The sequence below is a fragment of the Hippopotamus amphibius genome, chromosome 16 (assembly GCF_030028045.1).
Source record: "Hippopotamus amphibius kiboko isolate mHipAmp2 chromosome 16, mHipAmp2.hap2, whole genome shotgun sequence".
In the NCBI taxonomy this organism is placed as follows: Eukaryota; Metazoa; Chordata; class Mammalia; order Artiodactyla; family Hippopotamidae; genus Hippopotamus; species Hippopotamus amphibius.
In genome coordinates, this window is record NC_080201.1 from 63,274,659 (window position 1) to 63,299,939 (window position 25,281).

Genomic DNA, 25,281 nt, shown 5'->3' on the forward strand with positions numbered 1-25,281 from the left:
ATGCCAGGGTCACAAGGATGGTGCAACATGCGCAAGTCACTCCGTGTGATACAGCACAGCAACAGAGGAGGAGACAGAACCATGTGATCATCTCCATTGATGTGGAAAAGAATTTGACAAAATTCAACATGCATTCATGATAGAAATTCTCGCCAAAGTGAGTACAGAGGGGACATATCTCAACATAATAAAAGCTACTTATGACAAAGCCACAGCCAACAAAAAACACAGTGGGGTAAAGCGGAAAGCCTTCCTGCTGCACTGAACAAGACAAGGAGCCCACTCTCACCACTGCTAGTCAACATGACGTCCCAGCCACAGCAATCAGACAAGGAAAAAAAAGGTATTCATGTTGGAAGGGAAGAGGTAAAACTGTCATTGTACGCAGATGATACGATATTCCTTGTAGAAAACCCTAAAGACTCCACACAAAAACTATTAGAACTGTTCCACTCGAGGATGGATGATGCCTTAGAGGACTGGGACGGGGAGTGTGGGGGGAAGTCGAGGGAGGGAGGGAATACGGGAACAAGCGTGTAAATACAGATGATTGAACTTGGTGTACCTTAAAAAAAAATAAATAAATAAATAAATAAGAATCTTATAAGAACAAAAAAAAAACTATTAGCACTGATAAACGAATTCAGCAAGGCAGCAGGATACAACATTAACAGAGGGAAATCTTTTGCATTTCTTTACATTGACAGTGAAATATCAAAAAGAAAATTAAAAAATCAACTTCTTAACATTCCATCAAAAATAAACAACCTAGAGGAAACCTGATGAAGGAGGTGAAAGACTTATACACTGAGAACTATAAAACACTGATAAAGGAAATGGAAGATGATTCAAAGAAATGGAAAGATACCCCCTGCTCTGGGACTGGAAGAATGAATACAGTCACCATGGCCATGTGACTCAAAGCAACCTACAGATTCAACATGATCCCTATCAAATCACCCATGTACCCACTGTCACAGAAATAAAATAAAAAACCCTAAAATGTATATGAAATCACAAAAGACCCAGAGTGTCAAAGCAACCCTGAGGAAAAAGAACAAAGCTGGAGGCATAACCCTCCCAGACTTAACGAATACTACCAAGCGACAGTAATCAAAACAGAATGATATTAGCACAGAAACAGACATACAGATCAATGGAGCAGAATAGAGAGCCCAGAAATAAACCCACATACTGACAGTCAATTTCAGTATTTGACAAAGGAGGCAAGAATACACAATGTAGAAAAGACAGTCTCTTCAATAAGTGGTGCTGGGAAAACTGGACAGCTGCATGCAAAAGAATGAAATTAGGACATTCTCCAACACCATACACAACAATAAACTTAAAATTGGTTAATGACCTAAATGTAAGACTGGATACCATAAAACTCCCAGAGGAAAACACAGGCAGAACACTCTTAGACATGTCACAGCAATATCTTTTTTTTGGATCCATCTCCTAGAGTAATGGAAATAAAAACAAAAATAAACAAATGGGGCCTAATGAAACTTAAAAGATTTTGCCCAGCAAAGGAAACGATAAACAAAATGAGAGACAACCTGTGACTGCAAGAAAATATCTGCAAATGATGGAATCAACAAGGGATTAATTTCTAAAATACGAAAAACAGCTCATGGAGCTCAATATCGAAACAAAGCAAAACCAAAAACCACAAAAACCTACCAAGCAAAAAAATGGATGGAAAGTGAAATAGATATTTCTCCAAAGAAGACATGCAGATGGCCAACAGGCACAGGAAAAGATTCTCAACATCACTAATCAGCAGAGAAATACAAATCAAAACCATGGTATAGTTCCACCTCAAAGCGGTCAGAATAGCCATCATCAAAGGGTCTATACATGATACATGCTGGAGAGGGTGTGGAGAAAAGGGAACCCTCCTGCACTGGAGGTGGGAACGTCTATTGGTGCAGCCCCTATGGAGAACAGTATGGAGGTTCTTTTAAAAAGTAAAAACAGGGTTACCATATGATCCTGCAATCCCACTCCAGGGTATATATCTGGAGAAAACTCTTATTCAAAAAGACACATGCACCCCAATGTTCATGGCAGCACGATCTACAGTAGCCAAGACATGGAAACAACCTAAATGTCCATCAACAGACGAATGGATAGAGAAGATGTGGTGTATGTATACAATGGAATATTACTCAGCCATAAAAAATGAAATAATACCATTTGCAGCAACATGCATGGATTTAGAGATTATCATACTACGTGAGGTAAGTCAGACAGAAATACAAATATCATATGATATCAGTTATATGTGGAAACTAAAATATGATACAAAAGAACTTACAAAACAAAAAGAGACTCACGGACATAGAAAACAAACTATGGTACCAAAGTGGAAGAAGGGGGAGGGATAAACTAGGAGTTTGGGATTAACATATACACACTGCTGTATATAAAATAAACAACAAGGACCTAAAGTACAGCACAGGAAACTATATTCAATAGATTGTAATAACCTATAATGGGAAAGAATCTGAAAAAGAATATATATGTATGTGTATGTATACATATAATTGAATCATTTCCTATACACGTGAAAATAACACATTGTAAATCAACTATACTTCAATAAAAAGGAGACTATTATTTAGGGAGCAGGATTTTGTCTAATCTTATACATAAAGGAAGGGAAACTCCCATGTGGTCCCCGTGGTGGTTACACACCAGGTGAGGTGGGCCGTGCTCTCAGGTGGGAAGCCCAGGGGCTGCTAGAACCCGGGCCGTGTCCTTCTCGACTCTCAGGTACTGACTCACGTCTGCTCCTCAGTACTGGGAAGTGCTGCACGTGGCTCTACGGCCTGGCATTATCTCCATACGATTTAGTGAGGTGGGAGGAAGCCGGGTGGGAAGCCACCCCCTACACCAGGGACTCAACTGACAACAAAGTGGCCATTGATGAGTCACTACACACACATCGCACACTCGCACGGTGGTTTCACACAACAGGATCTCACCTGCCCGATCAGCCTCACCCGAGTCCAATCAGACCACGAGCTGCTGCCCAGGTGAGACCCTGGGCCTCTTAACAGGCACTTGGCCCGACCCCAGATGCCACGCAACACAGCACTGAGCGTGGGACCCTCCAGGCCTGGGGAAGAGGGACACTCGGAGCTCCAGCAGCACCATACACCCTGAGACCCCAGAACAGGACAGCAGCCCCCGACACGGCCGGGGCACCGTGACCACGGGCACTGCCAGTGCCCCCAACAGAAATGTCCCTGGAGGCGGTGGGGCCCGGGCAGGGGCCTCCATGGCCCACTCCCCACTCTCTGCCTCCGTCCGCAGGCTGGCCATGCACCTGTGTCGCCCCAGGGACCCCATCCATACCAGGGCCCCTGGAGGTACTGCAGGGACCAGGACTGGGTCACCCTGTTGCTGCGTCTCACACGTCCCCACAGAGGTGTCCCCACAGCAGTGTTTGATCCTTCACGGGCCAGGGTGACACGCAGCTGTGTGAGGCTTTACAGGCAATGGATAACCTGGTCCCCTCACAGGCCTCAGGAAGACATGACCACTGTCAGCCATGTGTTCACTGGAGGAAGCGGAGTTCAGAGACCAGGCAGCAGGCTCAGGGTTACAGAGGGGACAGGACCCAGAAATGCACGCAGCCTGCGGATGCCCGAGCCCCATCCTGCAAGCACAGTGCCTTTCCACCTTGTGAGGGTGTCCCAGGGCTGTTGTAACATCTCCACAAGCTGGGGAGGCTGAAACAACAGACCTGTATTCTCTTACATTTCTGCACGAGAACTCCACAAGGAGGGTGTCCCTTTGAAGGGTCGAGGGGAGAGTGCTGCCTGCCTCTTCCTAGTGACTGTTGGCCAGGGCACCTCCTGGTTTGCGGCAATGCAACTCCGCACGCTCCTCCCACTCCACACGGCCGACGTCTCCTCGCGCACCTCTGTCGTCACCTGGCATCCTCTCCACGTGCGTCTTCTCTCCACCAGATCACAGCAACAAGACTACTGGATGGGGGGCCCCCCCCATTTCAGCATGCTCTTATCTTAACCTGATTACATCTTCAAAGGCCCTGTCTCCAAAAAATCACGTTCTCAGGAACTGTGGCTGAGGATATGAACGTCGTTTAGGGTGACAGCTTCAACTCAAAACAGCAGCCGAGAGAAAAATACACATAGGAATGCACTTATCAGAGGAGGTACAATCGTTATACACTGTAGTATTTTTTCATCTGATAGGGAAATGTTGAAAAGACCTAAATTAATGGGAAGACATCCTATGATCATGGCTTGGAAGATTAATGTTGTAAAGATGACAATACTCTCAAGGCAGCCTACAGGATTAATTCAATCCCTATCAGAATCCCAGAGACTATTTCTGCAGAAAAAAAAAAAGCCATTTCTCTGAAGTCACAGTAATTGCAAAAGACCCTCAATAGCCAAGAAATCGTGAAAAAGAAGAACCAAGTTGGACACCAGACACTTCCTGGTTTCAACACTTACTACAGAGTTCCAGGTATCAAAACACTGTGGTGCAGGCAGGAGAATAGACATACTGAGGCTTGGAATAAACGTGAACGCCAACATTTAAACCCATACATATCACCAGCTCACGTCTGACAAGGGTGCCAAGACTATTCAATAGGGAAAGAACAGTCTCCTCAACAAATGGAGTTGGGAAAAGTGGATATCCACGTGCAGAAGCACGATGCTGGACCCTTACGTACACCGTATACAAAAGCTAGCTCACAGTGTATCAGCTGAAGAGTCAAAATTATAAATCTCTTAGAGAAAAACATAAAGCAAATCAAAACTTTGAACTTGACAATAGTTTCTTTGATATGAGACTAAATGGACATGAAGAGGAAAAAAATTGAATAGAATTTCATCAAAATGTAAAGTGTGGGCCTCAAAAATCACTATCAAGAGTATAAAAGACAACCTACAAAATTTGAAAAAAAGTTTGCACATCATTTCGTCAGAGGATAGTCTCCTGATCTATAAAGAATAGCTTTAACTCAACAAGAAATGGCCATATTTTAAAAAAAAATTGTCAAAGGCTTGAATAGACATTTCTGTACAAAGAAGAGATACAAATAAGCAGCTAGCCCACGAAAAGATGTTCAGTTCATCAATCAGTAGGAAAATGAAAACAAAACCACACTGAGATACTACTTGATACCATCTAAGTTGGCCCAAATTGGAGAAACAAAATCAAGCAGTGTTAAGGATGTGGAGAAATCGGAACCCACACACAGTGCTGATAGGAATGTGACATGGTTCTGCCCTGTGGAAAGCAATGGGAAGGTCCTTAAAAAGGCAAACCCAGAACTACCATACGACCTAGAAATTCCACTTCTAGGTAGAGTTTCAATTATTCAAGCTTAATACATTCTGGAGCTCTGCTGACCCACTGTGTGTCTATAATTTATAATATCATACTCTGCACAGAGATGTGTGAGGAGTGTTGATCTCATGTTAAGTGCTCTTCAACAATGAAAACAAGACAAAAATCATTTCAAAAAGGTATGCAAGAAAATTTCATGCTGGTGTGCTCACAGAACTATTCACAGTACACAACGTGACCACAACCCAAACGTCTGTCACTGGTACGTGGATAAACACACACACTGTTCACTGTCTGCAAATGCTGTTTTGCCCAAAGCATGGAGACAGTGTCCACAGCATCACATGAAGAGTTACTGGCTGGGGAACAAGAGTGGGGAGGAGGCAGGAACCACACAGAGGTCCAGATGGAGAGGATGAGAGAAGGTGCAGCCGCTGGTAGAAACAAGGAAGTCAGAGAAGGAAGGGTTTGGGAGGAACAAAACCACATTCTCAGGGCAGGAGGGAGGCGGCGGTTCCTCTGTGGGTCGGGCTGACAGGATCATAAACACCTCCCCGAGCCTCCCTCTCCCCTGGGGTCACCCGTCCTGTGACAGCCCCACGGGCTCCTCTACACGAGCAAGGCAGCCAGGGGAGGAGCCCTCAGTTCCTCACCCGCTTCCACCAGCCCTGACCCCGAGCCCCTCGAATCCCTGAGCCTGGTCCAGCACCGCCGCCCAGCTCAGTGGCAGCCTCAGGAGGCCTGGTGGGTGCGGCCCCAGCACCTCCCTCCTGGCTCTTCCCCCCCAGGGCCTCACTCCCCGCTGAGGACTTAGATGCTCACGGCCCCACCGGATCCACCGCAGGACCCTCCCCCAAAAACTGCCGAAGTCCAGCTCCGGCGGGTCCAGGAGTACCCAAGGGATGAGTGGCGTCGGCGCAAGGAAGAGACCAGGAGGCCTGTGTCAGCTATGCAGGATCTCTCTTTATTGTCAGAGCTTTGTGTGTTTATATAGTAAGCATATCTCAGAAAAAATCTTTTATGACAGAGCATATCTTCCCTCAGCATCTACCAGTTTCTTTCTTTCGTTATGGACCCTTCCCGTGTACCCAACTTCCCACATCTCGGATCTGGAACATTTCGTTATGGGTCAGGGGGAACATTTTACTCTGAAATCATCCCATGAAGTCACAACATCTGCTTGCCCCCATGGGCCTAACAATTGCATTGCTCTTATTACAAAAGGTTATATTGTTCTCATGTACCCTGCAGACCCTGTGACTCTGAGGTAAGCATGTGTACATAACTTCTCAATCTTATATCTTCAGCAAACTATAGCCCTTAGCACCCATACCTATGCCTAATGTCTGTGTCTATACTTATGCCTGCTGCAACCATGAGCATTCCTAAGTTTAAAGAGTATACAATAAAAGCCAAACCTCTCTTTTCTCCAGCAATTAGTAACCTGAGGTGCCTGCCTTTTCCACCAAGGAGTGGTGGGAGGGGACTTGGTGGGGCAGACACGGAGAAAGAATGTGTCAAACCCTGGTTCTTTCCTGGGGACACAGAAACAGGGAGGGGAAGTGGGTGGTAATAACCTAAACATTCCTCTCATTCCTGGTTCCCCAAGTGGTGCCCCTCTTCCTAGAAATATTTCTGAGTTCCCCCCAGGGAATGTTCTTCCAGGGGTCCTTGCTTCACAGGGAAAGAACATGCTGGGCTAATCAAGATTCCTAATAAGCACAGTATTGCAAAGAAACAAAGAACAGGAAGTAAAATGGGTGGAGATGGTCTCGGGCCTGTCCTTGCGGAGCGGTCGCCTTGCGGTTCTCCTGCTCCGAAATGCCCTTCCAAGGAGTTCTCGCCTTGCGGTCCTCCTAGGAGCCTGGTGACCTTGTCACAGCATTGGCTTGTCCAGATGGCTCCCGACAGAAAACCTCTGCCCAGGGTCTACACCTGCCTTCAAGTAGACACCAGGATCTGCAGCTGCTGCTCCCTGAGGCTGAAGAGCAGAGTAAGCTGAGCTCTCAGGACCAGCACAGCCAACTCCTTCCTCCAACCCCGCTCATCCCATGAACCAGCCCTCCCAGACACACCCCCCCGAGTTCTCACCACACGTGTGGCTTCTCAAGGGGTAATCTTTGAGCCAATTATTAAAAATACAGACTCCTTCCCAAAAGTCCTAGCCCACGATAATGACAAACGTCTTCCTAACTCACCCCACTCACCTGTGCATGTATTCTGCTGTAGGATTCATGTAAGGGTTACGTGAGAAAACCTCAGAGACCACGTGGACACGGATCCACGCGTCACCTGGGGTGGCCCTGACGCGGGAGCTGGGTCACTGTTTCTCACCATCACGGTCCTCCTCCAGCCCAGTCCCCACACAGAGGTGCCCATCTCAGTACAGCTGTGTGCTCACACCTGCCTCTCCTGAACGTCACCCTGTGGCCCTCAGCATAAAACCCAGGCACACGTGCCGGGCGCCCTGGAGCCTGTGTGACCCGGGCCCAGCATCCCCTGAGGACTCCAGGTCTCAGAGCAGCTCCCCCTCCCCGCCCGGGGGGCCGGCCCCTCACCACTCCTGTGCTAGCCTCCACCAGCCCGGGCCCCTCCTTCCCGGAAGGTCCCCACACGCCCACCCTATGTGCCTGCCTCTCTTCTGTTTTCCTGCTTCTCCACAACTGACCAAACTAGAGCCAGATTATTTCCTGTCTAAACACGTGTGCCGTCTGCCGTCATCATCAGGGCTCCCTGGGCCCAGGGATGGAGTCGGCCACCTTCACCAAGAATCTCGTGTCTGCAGATAGTAACTGCTCTGTAGACAGGGGCCGATGGCCTGCCTGGTGGAAGGAACGGAGGGAGGGGAGGAGGGAGGAAATTTGCATTTTCAGAGTCTCAGGAAAGGGAAGGGACTCCCCCCAACCTCACACAGTTTCTATGAATACCAGAGTCACAACTGGAACCAAAGCAGTGCTGGGCAGTGTGGCGAATGTGTCTCTTGCTTCCACCGTGTTTGGATGGAACAGACCCAGGGACGTCCCTTCCTCCAGCCTCCGACCACCTCCACCTCTTCTCCAATCTCAACCTTGGAACCAACCACTCAGCTGTCCTCGGGCTCCAGGACCAGCCAACCCCACTTTCTGAGCTTAGCTCCTTACTGCCGACTCCCCAGGAGCCCCCAGATTCCTCACAATTCTTCCACCAGGGGGACGCCGCCGGCAGCCGCCTGGCCTACGTGCACCTGAGGGCCTCGCACACCTACCTCTCCGGGCTTCTATGTAGACCACAGATGATGTGGCCCTGGAGGGCGTGAGACACTTTTCCCACGAATTGGCCGAGGAGAAACGCGTGGGTGCCGAGCATATCTGCAAAATGCAAAAGCAGCTCTGTGGCCACGGCCTCTTCCAGGACCTGCAGAAGCCGTCCCAGGATGAGTGGGTAAAACCCAGGACGCTGTGGAGGCCACCCTGCTCGCGGAGAAGAACCTGAACCAGGTCCTGGTGGACCTGCAGGCCCTGGGTTCTCCTCGTGCAGACTCCGCCTCTGGGACTTCCTGGAAACACTTTCTGGAGGAGCAGCTGAAACTCATCAAGAAACTCATCACCTGACCGACCTCCGCAGGCTGCCCGGCCCCCAGGCGGGGCGGGGCGAGGGTCTCTTCCAAAGGCTCAGCCTCACGCACCACCAGGAGCCTCTGGAGCCCAGCGGCCTTGGAGGAGCCCCTCTGGGGTCAGGGCTTCTGCCTGAAGCTTCTCTCTGCAGCCACCACACAGCTTGTGAACCCCCTGGAGCCCTCACCAAGCCCTGGACCAAAGGGAAGCAATAAAGCTTTTAACAGAAAAAAATGTAAAACAACAAGAATTGGGACCACACATGGGCTGCTCCTGGCCCTGCCCTGCGTCCTCAATGTCCTGTCGGGGACCAGGTCACTCTCGGGGTTTGGGACGAGGTGCAGGCAGAGTGTGCGGGGTCTGGTGAGACTCAGATGTGGTCTGGAAGGTCCTCAGCCTGCTGCCTCCTGGGCCCCATCCCGCAGGGAGAGCAGAGGGAGGCCCTGGGTGGGCTGTTCCTCTTCCTGTGAGGCTGCTGTGAAGGACCTGGGAACGGGGAACACAGAGCCTGCACCTTCTCACGCCCAGTGTGTCTGTCTGTCCTGCGAGCTCTGTGGACATTTTAATACAGCTGGGGACCATGGAAGGCAGGCCAGGACCCCGACCCTCACCGCCTTCCTTTGCCTTGGGGAGCTCTGAAGAAGGGAGGGGGGCTGGGGCTCCTCCCCTCCAAAGTCTACTTGCTGAGAAACCCCAGGACACAGGAGGCTCCGTGGGGGCAGACTTGGCAGGGAGTGGGGATGTGCTCACCCCCGACCTGACCCCAGCACTCAGGGCCCAGACCAGGCCTGGAGCATCTGTGATGGGGGGTGGGGGATGGGCGCTCACAGGGAACGCTCTTCCAGGGCTGTGCTGGGACCTAATGGACCAGGTCCAGGCAGGTGAGGCTCCCCAGACCCCCTGCTTCAACCCAAGAAGCCCCTGGTCATGTCGGGGGAGCACAGTGGGTCTGGGCAGACGATGACCAGTCTGGGAGGGAACTAGGGGTGAAACACAGGGAAACTGAGGGGAGGGCACCTCTGACACCTCAGGTCTGGTTCCTTTCCAGGGCTCCTCCCCAAACCCTCCATCTAAGCTGACCCAGGCCCTGGTCACCAAGAGGAGCCTTGTGACCATCTGGTGTCAGGGTTCTCTGTGGGCTGATGGCTGCCGTCTGTATAAAAGGATCTCTCTAGCATCTAGAAGACTAAGGCCCCACAGGACTCCAGGAACAAGGCCAGTGTCCCCTCGGATCCTCGAGTCCACACTGCAGGGTGGTATCAGTGTGCTCCTCACAGCAGGCACGCTGGTCAGAGAGGAGGGACCCCTGCCCCTGGTGGTGACAGGTAAGAGGGAGGACCCGGGTCCCCTCCCACTGTGGGCCCCTCCTCCCAGGCAGGGGGAGCAGAGTGTGGGCTCAGGGGGGCCTCTCCCCTCACAGCTCACACCTGGGGGGAGTGGGGTGAAGGGCCCCCTTTAACACAGCCCCTCCCCCGCCCTCAGGAGGGCACAGAGCCCCTCCCTCTGGGCCCAACCAAGCCCTGTGGGGCCTCAGGAGGGAGCGTGTCCCTGGCATGTAGCTCACAGTGTGCAGCGGGCACTCTGCACCTGCTGACAGAGGCAGGCGCTGACCCGCCCCACACAGCACATCGAGGGCATGGAGGACCTATGGGAGGGGACAGGCCCTGCGCCCTGTGGGCCCCGTGAGCACCTCCCATGGGGGGACCGGCAGATGCTATGATCCTCCCAGCTCCCTCCCCATGTGTGGTCACACCCCAGGGACCCTCTGCATCTCCAGGTCACAGGTGAGGGCCCCCAGCCCCATCTATTTCCTGGACTCCTGACCTAAGCCTTGTGCCCAGTGAGCCCCAGGGTTACGAGTAGTCAGTGACAGGACATCCTGGGGCAGAACCACTGGCAGGAGGCTTGGGAGGGAGCAGGGAGGACTCTGACTGCAGCCCCAGGGAGCACTGTGGGGCGTGCGTCCCCCTCGGGGCCACTGTCCCTGCTCTGCAGGCATGTACAGGGAGCCTCCCTCTCAGCCTTACTAAGCTCACTCGTGCTCCTTGGACACAGCCTCATCCTCCTGTGTTGCTTAGAGGTTGGATTTCGCAGATTCTCTCTGACCAAGGACGAGAAGGTCACACCTCCCCTCCATCTTGAGGGACAGCACAGCCCTGACCTCCCCCTGGGCCATGTGAGCCCCCCATGGGACCGGTACAGATGCTACGGTGGACACAACCTCTCCTATGCGGGGTCGGCCCCCAGCGGCCCCTGCACATCCTGATCACGGGTGAGGAGGCTCTGTCCTGCCCCATGTCCTGACTCTCTGCTCAGGGCACTGGGCCCAGGGTCAACCCTGGGTTTGATGGGTCCAGGGAGAGGGAGGAGAGGCTGAGAACAGGCGTGGCCTATAGGGAAAGGGAGTGAGAAAAAGGGAGAGGGGACATGAAGATTAAAGAGACCCACACAGAGGGGCTGACACCAGCTGAGAGGACGTCACAGGAAGGGTCTCTGGAGAGAAGACTGTGGTCCTTCACCTCATGGTCAAGGGTGTGTGTAAGGATGGCTCTCTACACATCACACCTTCCTCTCCCCCAGGAATGTAAAAGAAACCCTCCCTCTCCGCCCAGACAGGGCCCTTACTCCCCCAAGGAGCGAATATGACCCTGCAGGGTGGGTCTGAGACTTGGTCTGATTCCCTCCATCTGTCCAAGGAGGGGTCACTGGCTCCTCCCCAGCACCTTTGTCTGCAAGACACGGCTGCACCCTTTCAGGACAGCTTCACCTTGAGTCCTGTGACCTCCGCCCACAGTGGGACCGACAGGTGCTACAGTTCACACAGCACTTGCCCCAGCCTTGGCTGGGAAGATGCCCACCTGAGGGAGGGAGAAAAAGGCAGCTGGCCTGCATGCCCACTGTCCGTGGTTCTGATTTCTAGGAGCCCTTACACTCAGCAGGGCACACCCTAGCGCCCCCTGGACCACCTGCTCTCAGGTGAGGAGCCCCCACCTTATATCCATTGAGGAGCCAGACCCTCAGCTCACAGCCCTGTCCCAGGAGAGCTCTGGGCTGGATGGGAAGAAGGGAGACACAGGGACGTCAGCCCCAGGTGACCCCACCCCACGGAGGGATGGATAACACAGGGGCAGCCCCTCTCCCTCGACTCCACTCACCCCCATCCCAGGGTCCTGGCAGTGCTTCGTGTGTGCAGAAAGCAGACTGCAGAAGAGAAAGCTCTGAACTTCGAGGGAAGACAGGAGCTAAAAACAACATGAAGACCCAGACACACCCCCACATCCTCCTTGTGTCCTGTTCCAGGCCACATTTGGGGTCTGCAGACCCTCACCCACATGCACGAACTCCACGTCTGCTGAGTAACAGTCCTCTCAGCTTAGAGGAGACACAGTCTCCCTGGTCCTGGGCTGACCTTCTGTTAATCCTTCCCCACTAAACCTTTACAGAAGGTTGATTCCCACAGGAGTTGGGGGTGGAGGGTGCGGATGAAGGGAGGGGGCTTCATGTCTCACGTATAACTGAGGTCACTGGTGCCTACTGGGTGGTCAGAGTGAGAAGAAATGCGTGAAGGGAAGATCCCAGCTGAGGGAGGGAAAAAGAGGAGGTGGCCTCTCGTCTGTGTCCATGGTGCTGATTTCTAGGAGCCCTTAGATTCAATGGCCCCTTGGAATCAGCCCCACAAGGTGAAGGGCAGAGTGAAAGTGGCCTCTCATTTTCAGGTCAAGGCGGTGGCGGGATTCACTGCACAGCTACACAGAAATCAATGAAATGAGAACATTCCCTCACCTCATGTATAAAAGTAAACTCTAAATGGATTAAAGACCTAAATGCAAGACATGACACCATAAAACTCCTAGAAGAGAACACAGGCCACACGCTGACAAAAATTGTACCAATATTTTCTTAGATCAGTCTCCCAAGGAAAAAGAAATAAAATCAAAAATTAACAAATGGGACCTAATCAAACTTACAAGCTTTCGCATAGCAAAGAGTGTGATCAACAAAGTGAAAAGACAACATACACAATGGGAGAAAATAGTTGCAAATGATATGACCAAAATATACAAACTCTCATACAACTCAAAATCAAAGAAACTAACAACCCAGCCAAAAAATGGACAGAAGAACTGAAGAGACATTTTCCAAAAAATATGCAGACGGCCAACAGGCACATGAAAAGGTGGTCAACATTGTCAATGATTAGAGAAATGCCAATCAAAACCACAATGAGGTAACATCTCAGCCAGAATGACGATCATCAAAAACTACAAATAATAAATGCTGGAGAGGGTGTGGAGAAAAGGGAACCCTCCTACACTCTTGGAGGGAATTTACTTTGGTGCAGCCACTATCAAGAACAGTATACAGGATCCTCAAAAACCTAAAAATAGAGCTACCATATGATCCAGCAACCCACTCTTGGCTCTCTGTTCAGAAAAAAAGAAAACTCTAATTCAAAAGGTACATGCACTTCATTGTTCACAGCAGCACTATTAACCACAGCCAAGACATGGAAGCAACTCAAGTGCCCATCAACACATGAGGGATTAAGAAGCTGTGGGGTACAGGGGAATTCCCGGGAGGTCTATAGGGTAGGTCCCTGGGTTTTCACCGCCAAGTGCCTGAGTTCGATCCCTGGTCAGGGAACTAAGATCCCACAAGCCATGCGGCACGCCAGGAAAAAAAAAGAGAAGGAGAAGGAGAAGCAGCAGCAGCAGCAGCAGCAGCAGGAGAAGCTGATATTGATGAAATATGAAAGATTTCATATTGTTTTAAAAATATGAAAATTGTTGTTTGTAGCACCATGGATGGAACGAGAAAATATTATGTTTAGTAAAACAGTCAGAGAGAAAAAGAAAAATGGCACACGATATCACTTATATATGGAATATAAAAAATAACATAAATGAATCAATACACAGAAAAAAAACCTAGAAAATAAACATATTGTTACCAAAGGGGAGCGACGGGGGTGAGATTCAAATTAGGAGAATGGAATTAACAGAGGCAAACTACCATACATAAAATAGGTAAGCAACAAGAATCTACTGTATAGCACAGGGAATTATACCCAATATCTTGTGATGACCTATAAAGGAATATAATATGCAACACACACACACACACACATGCACACACATCACTATGCTGTACACCTGAAGCTAACAATATTGTAAATCAACTACACTTCACTTTAAAAAAAGGATAATTGATATGGTAAGAGATGAGAGAAAATGAAAAAAAGAACTATAAGCACCCCTAAAGTAGCCAAAGAATCTTCAAGAAGAAAAAGCTGGAGGCTTCACACTGCCTGATTTCAAAATACACTACAGAGATATAGTAATTAAAACAGTAGGGTAATTGAAAAACAAACAAAAACAAAGACATATAGACCAAAGGAACAGAATCAGAATCCTAGACACAAACCCACAAGTGTCCAGTCAACTAATATCTGACAAGGGAGCCAAGACTGCACAAGGGAGAAAGGACAGTCTCTTCAATAAATGGTGTTGGCAACACTGGATATTTACATGCAAAGCATGACCTCGAACCCTTCCTTAGCTTACCTCTACTTTGGTTGTAATGAGAACACTTCAGATTTACCCTCTCAACAACTGTCAAGTGTAGACCACACTGCTGGCCATTATACTCACAATGCTGTGCATTAGATCCCAGAACATACTCATCCTCTAACTGGAAGCTTGAAGAACTGTTGTAGTTTGTTAATTTTGCCTGCTGTGTTGTATCTTATGAATAAACCAAAATTTACTGTAACCAATTTCTTATAAAAAAAAACCCTCCAGTATATTTTCAACTTGTTGCTATTAAAAATATTGCTACTATAAACATCGTCATAATAATTTATTATCTACATATGCAAGTTTTCCTAGGTTTTCCATGGGACAAAACTGCTGGGTAGCACAAATATATTTGAAAATCTAATGGATAATGACACATTCCTCACTAAAATGACTGTCTTAATTTATATAACCACAAACACTGCAGAGTAATCTCTTTTGTCGAAGACCCTAACACTTGTTATTGTCAGACTTTTTATTTTTTTATTTTTTTAAGCTCCTTATTGGAATATAATTGCTTTACACTCTTGTGTCAGCTTATGAGGTATGCCAAAGTGAATCAGCTGTATTTACATACATATTCCCATAACCCCTCCCTCCTGTGACTTGCACCACCCTCCCCGTCCCAGCCCTCCAAGGCATCACCCATCATCGAGTTGATCTCCCATTGTTATACAGCAATTTCGCAGTAGCTATCTATTTTACAGTTGGTAGTATATACATGTCTATGCTACTCTCTCACTTCGTCTCAGCTTCCCCTTCGCCCCCCACCCCCCCAACCCTGTGTCCTCCAGTCCATTCTCTGCATCTGCATCCTTATTCTTGTCCTGTCACTGGGTTCATCAGTACCATTTTATTTGTTTTGGGTTTTTTTAGATTCCGTATATATGAGTTAGCATACAATATTTGTTGTTCTCTTTCTGGCTTACTTCACTCTGTATGACAGATTCTGGGTCTATCTACCTCATTACATATAGCTCCATCTCATTCCTTTATATGGTTGAGTAATATTCCATTGTATATATGCGACACATCTTCTTTATCCATTCTTCTGTTGATGAGCATTTAGGTTGCTTCCATGTCCTGGCTATTGTAAATAGTACTGCAATAAACATTACGGTACATGTTACTTTTTGGGTTATGCTTTTCACTGTGTATACGCCCAAGAGTGGGATTACTGGATCACATGGTAGTTCTATTTTCAGTTTTTTAAGGAACCTCCAAATTGTTTTCCATAGTGGCTGTACCAACTTACATTCCCACCAGCAGTGCAGGAGAGTTCCCTTTTCTCCACACCCTCTCCAACATTCGTTGTTCCTAGGTTTTTGGATGACGGCCATTCTGAGCGGTGTGAGGTGACACCTCATTGTGGCTTTGACTTGCATTTCTCTGATGATTAGTGATGTGGAGCATCTTTTCTTATGTTTGTTGGCCATCTGTATGTCTTCTTCGGAGAAATGTCTATTTAGGTCTTCTGCCCATTTCTGGATTGGTTTATCTGCTTTTTTGGTATTAACCTGCGTAAGCTGCTTGTAAATTTTGGAGATTAATCCTTTCTCCGTTACTTCATTGGCAAGTATTTTCTCCCCTTCTGAGGGTTGTCTTCTTGTCTTGTTTATGGTTTCTTTCGCTGTGCCAAAGCTTTGAAGTTTCATTAGGTCCCATTTGTTTATTCTTGATTTTATTTCCATGATTCTAGGAGGTGGGTCCAAAAGGATCTTGCTTTGATGGATGTCATAGAGTATTCTGCCTATGTTTTCCTCTAGGAGTTTTAATGTGTCTGGCCTTACATGTAGGTCTTTAATCCATTTGGAGTTTATTTTTGTGTATGGTGTTGGGAGGTGTTCTAATTTCATTCTTTTACATGTAGCTGTCCAATTTTCCCAGCACCCCTTATTGAAGAGGCTGTCTTTTTTCCATTGTATATTCTTGCCTCCTTTGTCAAAGATAAAGTGCCCATATGTGCTTGGGTTTACCTCTGAGTTCTCTATTCTGTTCCATTGACCTTCCTTTCTATTTTTGTGCCAGTACCATACTGTCTTGATGACTGTAGGCTTGTAGTATAGGTTGAAGTCAGGAAGCCTGTTTCCACCAACTCCATCTTTCCTTCTCAAGATTGCTTTGGCTATTCGGGGTCTTTTGTGTTTCCATACAAATCATAAGATTTCTTGTTCTAGTTCTGTGAAAAATGTCATTGGTAATTTGATTGGGATTGCGTTGAATCTGTAAATTGTTTGAGGTAGTACAGTCATTTTCACTATGTTGATTCTTCCAATCCAAGAACATGGTATGTCCCTCCAACTGTTTGTTTCATCTTTTATTTCTTTCATCAGTGTCTTATAGTTTTCTTCATACAGGTCTTTTGCATCCTTAGGCAGGTTTACTCCTAGGTATTTTATTCTTTTTGTTGCAATGGTAAATGGGAGAGTTTCCTTAATTTCTCTTTCTGCTCTTCCATTGTTAGTGTTTAAGAATGCAAGAGATTTCTGTGCATTAATTTTGTATCCTGCTACGTTACTAAACTCATCAATTAGGGCTAGCAGTTTTCTGGTAAAGTCTTTAGAGTTTTCTATGTATAATATCATGTCATCTACAAAGAGGGTCAATTTTACTTCTTCTTTTCCAATTTGGATTCCTTTTATTTCATTTTCTTCTCTGATTGCTGTGGCTAAAACTTCCATAACTATGTTGAATAATAATGGTGAGAGTGGGCACCGTTATCTTGTTCCTGTTCTTAGAGGGAATGCTTTCATTTTTTCACCATTTAGAAAGATGTTGGTGTTATGTTTCTCATATATTGCTTTTATTATGTTGAGGCAATTTCCTTCTATGCCCATTTTCTGGAGAGTTTTTTATCATAAATGGGTGTTGAATTTTGTCAGAAGCTTTTCCTGCATCGATTGAAATTATTATATGGTTTTTATCCTTCGATTTGTTGATATGATGTATCACGTTGATTGATTTGCATATATTGAAGAATCCTTGCATCCCAGAGATAAACCCCACTGATCATGGTGTATGATTTTTTTAATGTGCTGTTGGAGTCTGTTAGCTAGTATTTTGTTGAGGATTTTTGCATCTATATTCATCAGTGATATTGGCCTGTAATGTTCTTTTTTTGTGACATCTTTTTCTGGTTTTGGTATCAGGGTGATGGTGGCCTCGTAGAATGAGTTTGGGAGTGTTCCTCCTTCTGCTATATTCTGGAAGAGTTTGAGAAGGATAGGTGTTAGCTCTTCTTGAAATGTTTGATAGAATTCGCCCGTGAACCCATCTGGTCCTGGGCTTTTGTTTGTTGGGAGATTTTAATCACAGTCTCAATTTCTGTCCTTGTAATTGGTCTGTTCATATTTTCTATTTCTTCCTGGTTCAGTCTTGGAAGACTGTATTTTTCTAAGAATATATCCATTTCTTCCAGGTTATCCAATTTATTGGCATATAGTTGCTTGTAGTAGTCTCTCATGATCTTTTGTATTTCTGTGGTGTCCGTTGTTCTCCTTTTTCATTTCTAATTCTGTTGATTTGCGTCTTCTCCCTTTTTTTCCTGATGAGGCTGGCTAATGGTTTATCAATTTTCTTTACCTTCTCAAAGAATCAGCTTTTAATTTCATTGATCTTTCCTATTGTTTCCTTCCTTTCTTTTTCATTTATTTCTGACTTGATCTTTGTGATTTCTTTCCTTCTGCTCACTTTGGGGTTTCTTTGTTCTTCTTTTTCTAATTGTTTGAGGTGTAAGGTTAGGTTGTTTATTCAATATTTTTCTTGTTTCTTGAGGTAGGACTGTATTGCTATAAAATTCCCCCTTAGAATTGCTTTTGCTGCATCCCATAGGTTTTGGGTCATTGTGTTTTCATTGTCATTTGTTTCTAGATATTTTCTGATTTCCTGTTTCACTTCTTTAGTGATTTCTTGGTTGTTTAACAATGTATTGTTTAGCCTCCATGTTTTTGTATTTTTTATAGTTATTTTCCTGTAATTGATATCTAGTCTCATGGTGTTGTGGTCAGAGAGGATGCTTGATATGATTTCAATTTTCTTGAATTTACCAAGGCTTGATTTCTGACCCAAGACATGATCTATCCTATCAGAAAATGTTCCATGTGCACTTGAGAAGAAAGTGTATTCTGTAGTTTTTGGATGGAAGGTCCTATAAATATCCATTAAGTCGAGATGGTCTGATGTGTCATTTAAAGCTTGTGTGTCCTTATTCATTTTCTGTTTGGATGATCTGTCCATTGATGTAAGTGGGGTGTTACAGTCTCCTACTATTACTGTGTTACTGTCAATGTCCCATTTTATGGCTGTTAGCATTTGCCATATGTATTGAGGTGCTCCTAAGCTGGGTGTGTGGATATTTACAATAACAATTGTAAATATGTTATATGTTCTTCTTGGATGGATCCCTTGATCATTAGGTAGTGTCCTTCCTTGTCTCTTTTAATAGTCTTTACTTTTTAATAGTCTTTACTTTACTTTAATAGTCTTTACTTTGTCTGATATGAGTATTGCTACTCCAGCTTTCTTCTCACTTCCATTTCCATGGAATATCTTTTTCCATCCCTTTACTTTCAGTCTATATGTGTCCCTTGGTTTGAAGTGGGTTTCTTGTAGGCAGCCTATAGAAGGGTCTTGTTTTTGTATCCATTCAGCCAGTCTGTGTCTTTTGGTTGGAGCATTTAATCCATTTACATTTAAGGTGATTATTGACATGTGTGTTCCTATTATCATTTTCTTAATTGTTCTGGGTTTGTTTTTGTAGGTCTTTTCCTTCTCATGTGTTTCCTGCTTAGAAAAGTTCCTTTAGCACTTGTTGTAAGGCTGGTTTGGTGGTGCTGAATTCTCTTAACTTTTGCTTGTCTGGAAAGCTTTAGATTTCTCCATCAAATCTGAATGAGATTCTTGCTGGGTAGAGTATTCTTGGCTGTAGGTTTCTCTCTTTCAGGACTTTCAGTATATCCTGCCTTTCCCTTCTGGCCTGCAGTTTCTGCAGAAAGATCAGCTGTTATCCTTATGGGTTTTCCCTTATATGTTATTTGTTGCTTTTCTCTTGCTGCTTTTAATATTTTTTCTTTGTGTTTAATTGTCATTAGTTTGATTACTATGTGCCTTGGTGCATTTCTCCTTGGGCTTATTCTGTATGGGACTCTCGGCGCTTCTTGGACTTGATTATTTCCTTTCCCATGTTGGGGAAGTTTTCCACTATAACCTCTTCAAATATTTTCTCAGACCCTTTCTTTTTTTCTTCTTCTTCTGGAATGCCTATAATTCAAATGTTGTTGTGCTTAATGCTGTCACCAAGGTCTCTGAGACTGTCTTCCATTCTTTTTATTCTTTTGTCTCTTTCCTGCTCTGTGGCTGTTATTTCCCCATTCTATCTTCCAACTCACTTATTCATTCTTCTGCCTCAGTTATTCTGCTATTTATACCATCCAGGGTATTTTTAATTTCAGTTATTTTGTTGTCTATTACTGTTTGTTTGCTCTTTAGTTCTTCTGAGTCCTTATTAACTCTTTCTTGTATTTTCTGTATTTTGTTATCGAGATTTTGGATCATCTTTACTACCACTGCTCTGAATTCTTTTTCAGGCAATTTACCTATTTCTTCTTCATTTATTTGGTCTTGTGGCATTTCTTCCTGCTCCTTGGCCTGCATGGGTTTCTTTGTTTTCCCATTTTGTCTAATTTATAGGATTTGCTGTCTCCTTTCCCTATGCTGCCTAGTAGTAATTCCTCTTGTTTCTGCCCTCTGCCCCCTGTGGTGGGGTTTGTCCAGGGTCTTAAGTAGGCTTCCTTGTTGGGGGGGTCTGGTGTCTGCTTTCCAGTGTGTGGCTCTGTATCTTTTCTCTCTGATGAGCAGGGCAGTGTCAGGAGGTGTGTTTTAGGGTATCTGTGAGGTTAATATGGCTTTAGGTTGTCTGTGTTCTGATGGGAGGGTTTGTGTTCCTGTCTTGTTTGTAGTTTGGTGTGATGTGTCCAGCACTGGCAGTTGCAGATAGTCAGACAAAGCCTAGTCTTAGACTCTGATATGAGGCTCTGTGAGAATTCTCTGCAGTTAATCTTCCCTGTGTCTGAGGACTCCCTAGTAGTCTAGCATCTTGGATTCAGTGCTGCCTCCCCAGAGCCTCCTACTTGACTTCTGATGGAGTAGTGCAAACTTCAGAGGTTGCTTGTCCCGGCAATAAAGAGGTTTAAAGAAGACTGTCCAAGCCCCAGACTAATGGCAGAGTGTTGAGTCAAACAAATACTAAGTCAAGGAAACACATACATGTATAAGACACACAAATACTGAATCCAATAGAACATAAGGCACTAGAAAGACCTGAAGGAAGAACCACAGTATGCTATCAGACAATCAAAGAAAAAACCAACGGAAATTCAAAACCAAAACCAAAAGAAAAACAAACAAAAAAAACCACCACCACACACACAAACACACATCCAGAGAGATTTTGAAAGCTAGGATCAAATATAATAAAGAAGAAGAGTACCACTAGACAGACTGAAGATTCTCAGGATAAAATCAGACAATTATACTTAGAACTAAGACAAAGACAAAACCTAATAATAAAAACCAAAGCAGTGTGTCATCTGGAGAATAAAGCAAGGAAACAGAGCAGACCAATAGTATTGCTTATAAGCATATTAAGATAAAATAAACTAAAAATGGATAGAAGGCAGGGCAACAGAAGAGCATAATGTGACTGGAAAAATGAAAAGAAAAAGAAAGAAATAGAAATGTATGAAAGATAGAGATGAAAAGAAGGTAGGAGAGATACAGTCAGCACTACAAAAAAACTTAGCTAGAAATAGAAATATATAAAAAGGCTAAAAAAATAGAATAAAAAATAGAATAAAAATATGTTATAAAACATGTAGATCCCTTAGGACTAAGATCATAATTAATAGAAAAGAAAAAAGAAAAAAAAAAACTAGAACTGACCCCAGAATGGACCAGATCAATAGAATTAATACTAATATTTCTGTTTCCTTGGGGTTTCAGCTGTAAGTCACTTCTACCCGCCTTGGGCTTTTTGTATTATTCTGAGACCAGCAGAGCTTCCTTTATTGTTCATCTGTAAGTGTTGGTGTGTGGGGAGAGAGAGGGTACAATAGTGGCTCCTTCCCCTGGGAGTGAGTGAGCAGTGGAGCCCTGCCTGGGTCATGGCGGCTTGAGCAGCTGAGGCCGAGAGAGCAACTCCAACTGTGGCTTATCCCCTCTGCTACAACTCCACCGGGGTGCCCTTCCTGGATCTTGGCAGTTCAGTTGGCCGTGGCGGTGCCTGTTGCAGAGGGACACCAGCAGCTCAGGTGTAACCAGAATGTCTCCAGAGCTGGGCCACTCTGCGGGCTTTTGGCTCTCGGCTGCAGGCACTCTAGGCCAGCCCCACCCGGCGACCTTTGTTATCCCTGAGTGCGTTAGCTAGGCCCACAGCGGTCCTTCCTTTGTCTGTAGCAAGTGCCAAGATAGGCTACATCCGCGTCTCCCCCCCACTTGCTTGTGAGTCAGCAGTATCCAGCCGCCACTATGGCTGTGCAGCTTTCCACGGTAGGCACTCTTCACTGCAGATTTCTTCCCTCCTGTCCTCTCAGTCTGTCTCCCCACTGCCAACAATGTTTCTCACCCTGAACCAGTTCTCCTGTTCCCACGTTCCAGCTCCCAGACCCTCTGTTCAGCTGTGAACTGACGTCTCAGTCTGAACATGCTGAGCCGTGGTGCAGACCCTCCGTGTGTTTCTCCCTCTTTCCCGTCTGCCACAGCTCTGCCACTTCAGCCTCTTTGAACAGTTCCAAATGCCTCCCTTCTGAACCAGGGAAATTCCACGTTGGAGGAGGGGTTTCCCCATTAGATAAGGGACATTTCCCTGAATTCAGCAATCTCCCCTCTGTTTCAGATCCCCCCCACCATAGGATTTGGGACCCATCCTTTTCCTTTCTTCTCCTCCTCTTTCTCCTTTCATTTTTTTTTTCCCTCTGTCCTACCCAGTTATGTCGGAATCTTTGCCATCCTTTCTGGTGTCCGAGGTCATTTGCTGGTGTTCAGCTGATTCTCTGTGGGAATTATTACGTCTTTTGGTGTATTCCTGACGCATCTGTGGAGAGGGATGCATTCCACGTCCTTCTACTTTGATGCCATCTTTCTTCCCCCACAGATGTATTCTTAATTTCCTTTTCTCTTGTGAGTCCTGCATCATTTGAAAATGTTCATGCAGAGTGGTACCCTGAAGTGCGACACCGCTGCCCAAACACTCCTATCATCCTGGTAGGGACAAAACTTGATCTGAGGGATGATAAAGACACGCTTGAGAAGCTGAAGGAGAAGAAGTGGATGCCCATCACCTACCCACCAAGGAGATTGGTGCCATCAAAAACCTGGGGTGCTCGGCCCTCACGCAGCGAGGCCTCAAGACAGTGTCTGATGAAGCCATCCGGGCAGTTCTCTGCCTGCCGCCCCATCAAGAAGAGGAAGAAAAAATACCTGCTCTTGTGAATGTCCAGCCCTCTCCCACCTGTGCCGCCCCCCAGGACCCTTTGTACACTTTGCTCAAACGCTGGAGCCTTCACACTCAATACCAAGTGTTTGTTACAGATTACTTTTCCATAAAACCGTTTTGAACCAATCAGTAGTTTCTAGTTTTGTTTGTTTAAAGTATAAGAGTTCAAACTTTCACATTCTATTAAAGTTTAGCCCTAAAATGACAACCTTCATGAAAGCCTTATTTTTCAAAGCCCCTATTCTTGCTCAGATTAAGAGTTGCCAAAATACCTTGTGAACTAAGTTGCATCTTTGGGCTAAGAACACTAAACCCTAAGCTGTTGAAAGACTTTTGTCTGGAAGACACTGTAGCTTCTGAGGCAGGAGATGCTGACAGCTGCTAATTCAGACATGAAGAGCAGTAGGTACAGCCTCCTTCCTGAAACACTGCCGTTGAACATGTCCCGATCTCCCAGCCCACGCCCACTACCAAACATTGCACTGTACGTCCTAACCAGTGACTGTGACAGCTCAGCTCCTTGGATCAATCTTTTTGATTTCGTAGTGAGATTTTTAAACTAATTAGTGTATTAGCTTTTGTGAGATTGGGAGCAGAGATCTTCCTCCCGTGCCCCCTCCCGTGAAGTGTTCCGCTCTGGCCGTGGGTGCACTGGGATGGAGTGTGTGCAACACTTGTTGTGATCAAGGATAAAGACAGTATTCTGACAGAACATGGAGGTTACTTTACACTACATTGTATACCTAATAATTAAACTATTAAAAGTGTCATGGGTAAAAGTTTTAAAAGGTTAATTTCTGTCAAATGCAGCAGATGACGAAGAAAGGTCGGTTTTATCAGTAAGTGTTTTCTTAGGCTTTTCCTTTTCCTTAAGTCTGCCCATCCCTCCTGAAATTGGGCACTGAATCCATCTTTGGCCTGGTCGTCCTCATAGGTGCTGACTTAGTAAGTGCTTTCGTATAGAACCCTTCTTAATGAGCAACATGCCTCCTTGGATCATGAAATCTTTCTGAATATGCAATAGAAAAAATTTTTATACATTCGTAAAAGTGCATTCCTGTTTTCATGTTACTTTATTCAAAGCTAATAGGTGCTTTCCTTAGTTTTCTAGTAACTAGGTGTAAAAATCATGTGTTGCAGCTTCACAGGTTTTAAAATACTTAAGATATTCTTAAACTAAGCCTTCTTACCACCATCACCTCGCCAGATCACTGACACTGCACCCGGACTCATAACATGATGCCCCCAGCTCACCGTGCACACACACGCTTCCTGTCCTTGCCCCAACGATGTTCCTTGGGGTCTGTGAGGTCCTGTCAACCCCGTGCTCGTGCTAATGAAGTTCTGTACAACTAACCCACTGGAAGAATACAACCTTGGACCTTTCAACCATTAGAATAAAATTTTTTAAACTGATGGTTGCAGAATTGCAGAGTGTTTTACATTGATCTTTTGCTAATGCGGTTAGCAGTGTTTGGCATGTATGACTTAATAAATCCTTGAATCATGAAAAATTTTTAAAGTGGGCAGAAGACCTAAACAGACATTTCTCCAAATAAGACATACAGATAGCCAGCAGGCACATGAAAAGATACTCAATATCTTTAATTATGAGAGCAATACAAATCACAACTGCAATGCGGTATCACCTCACCAGTGAGAATGGCCATCATTAAAGTCCTACAAACACTAACCACTGGGGAGGGTGTGGAGAAAAGGGAAGCCTCCTGCACAGTTGCTGGGAATGTACATATCCGCAGCCACTATGGAGAACAGCATGGAGGTTCCTTAAAACACTAAAAAGAGAGTTACCATATGATCCAGCAATCCCACTCCTGGGCATATATCCAGAGAAAACTCTAATTCGAAAAGATACATGCACCCCTATCCTCATGGCAGCACTACTTACAACAGGTAAGACCTGGAAACAACCTGAGTGGCCATCAACAGATGCATGGATAAAGAAGATGTGGGACAGATATTCAACGGAATATTACTCAGCCATGAAAAGAACAAAATAATGCCATTAGCAGCAACATGGATGGAGTTAGAAATTATCATATTAAGTGGAGCACGTCAGAAAGAAAAAGACACATGTGATTTCACTTCTCTGTGGAATCTTAACAAATAATTCAAATAAACTTATTTTACAAACCAGAAATACACTCACCAACATACAAAACAAACTATGGTTACCAAAGGAGGTGAAGGGGGAAGGGATAAATTAGGAATTGGGGATTAGTAGATATACACTATTATACATAAATAAACAACAAGGACC

At 45.8% G+C, this 25,281-nt stretch overlaps 2 pseudogenes; both read left to right on the forward strand.

Annotated features, from left to right (window-relative positions):
- The first annotated feature begins 8,311 nt into the window (after positions 1-8,311).
- Positions 8,312-9,148, forward strand: LOC130838186 (ferritin light chain-like; annotated as a pseudogene).
- Positions 9,149-9,795: 647 nt separating this feature from the next.
- On the forward strand, positions 9,796-11,884 carry LOC130838187 (leukocyte immunoglobulin-like receptor subfamily A member 4; annotated as a pseudogene).
- The last annotated feature ends 13,397 nt before the right edge of the window (positions 11,885-25,281 follow it).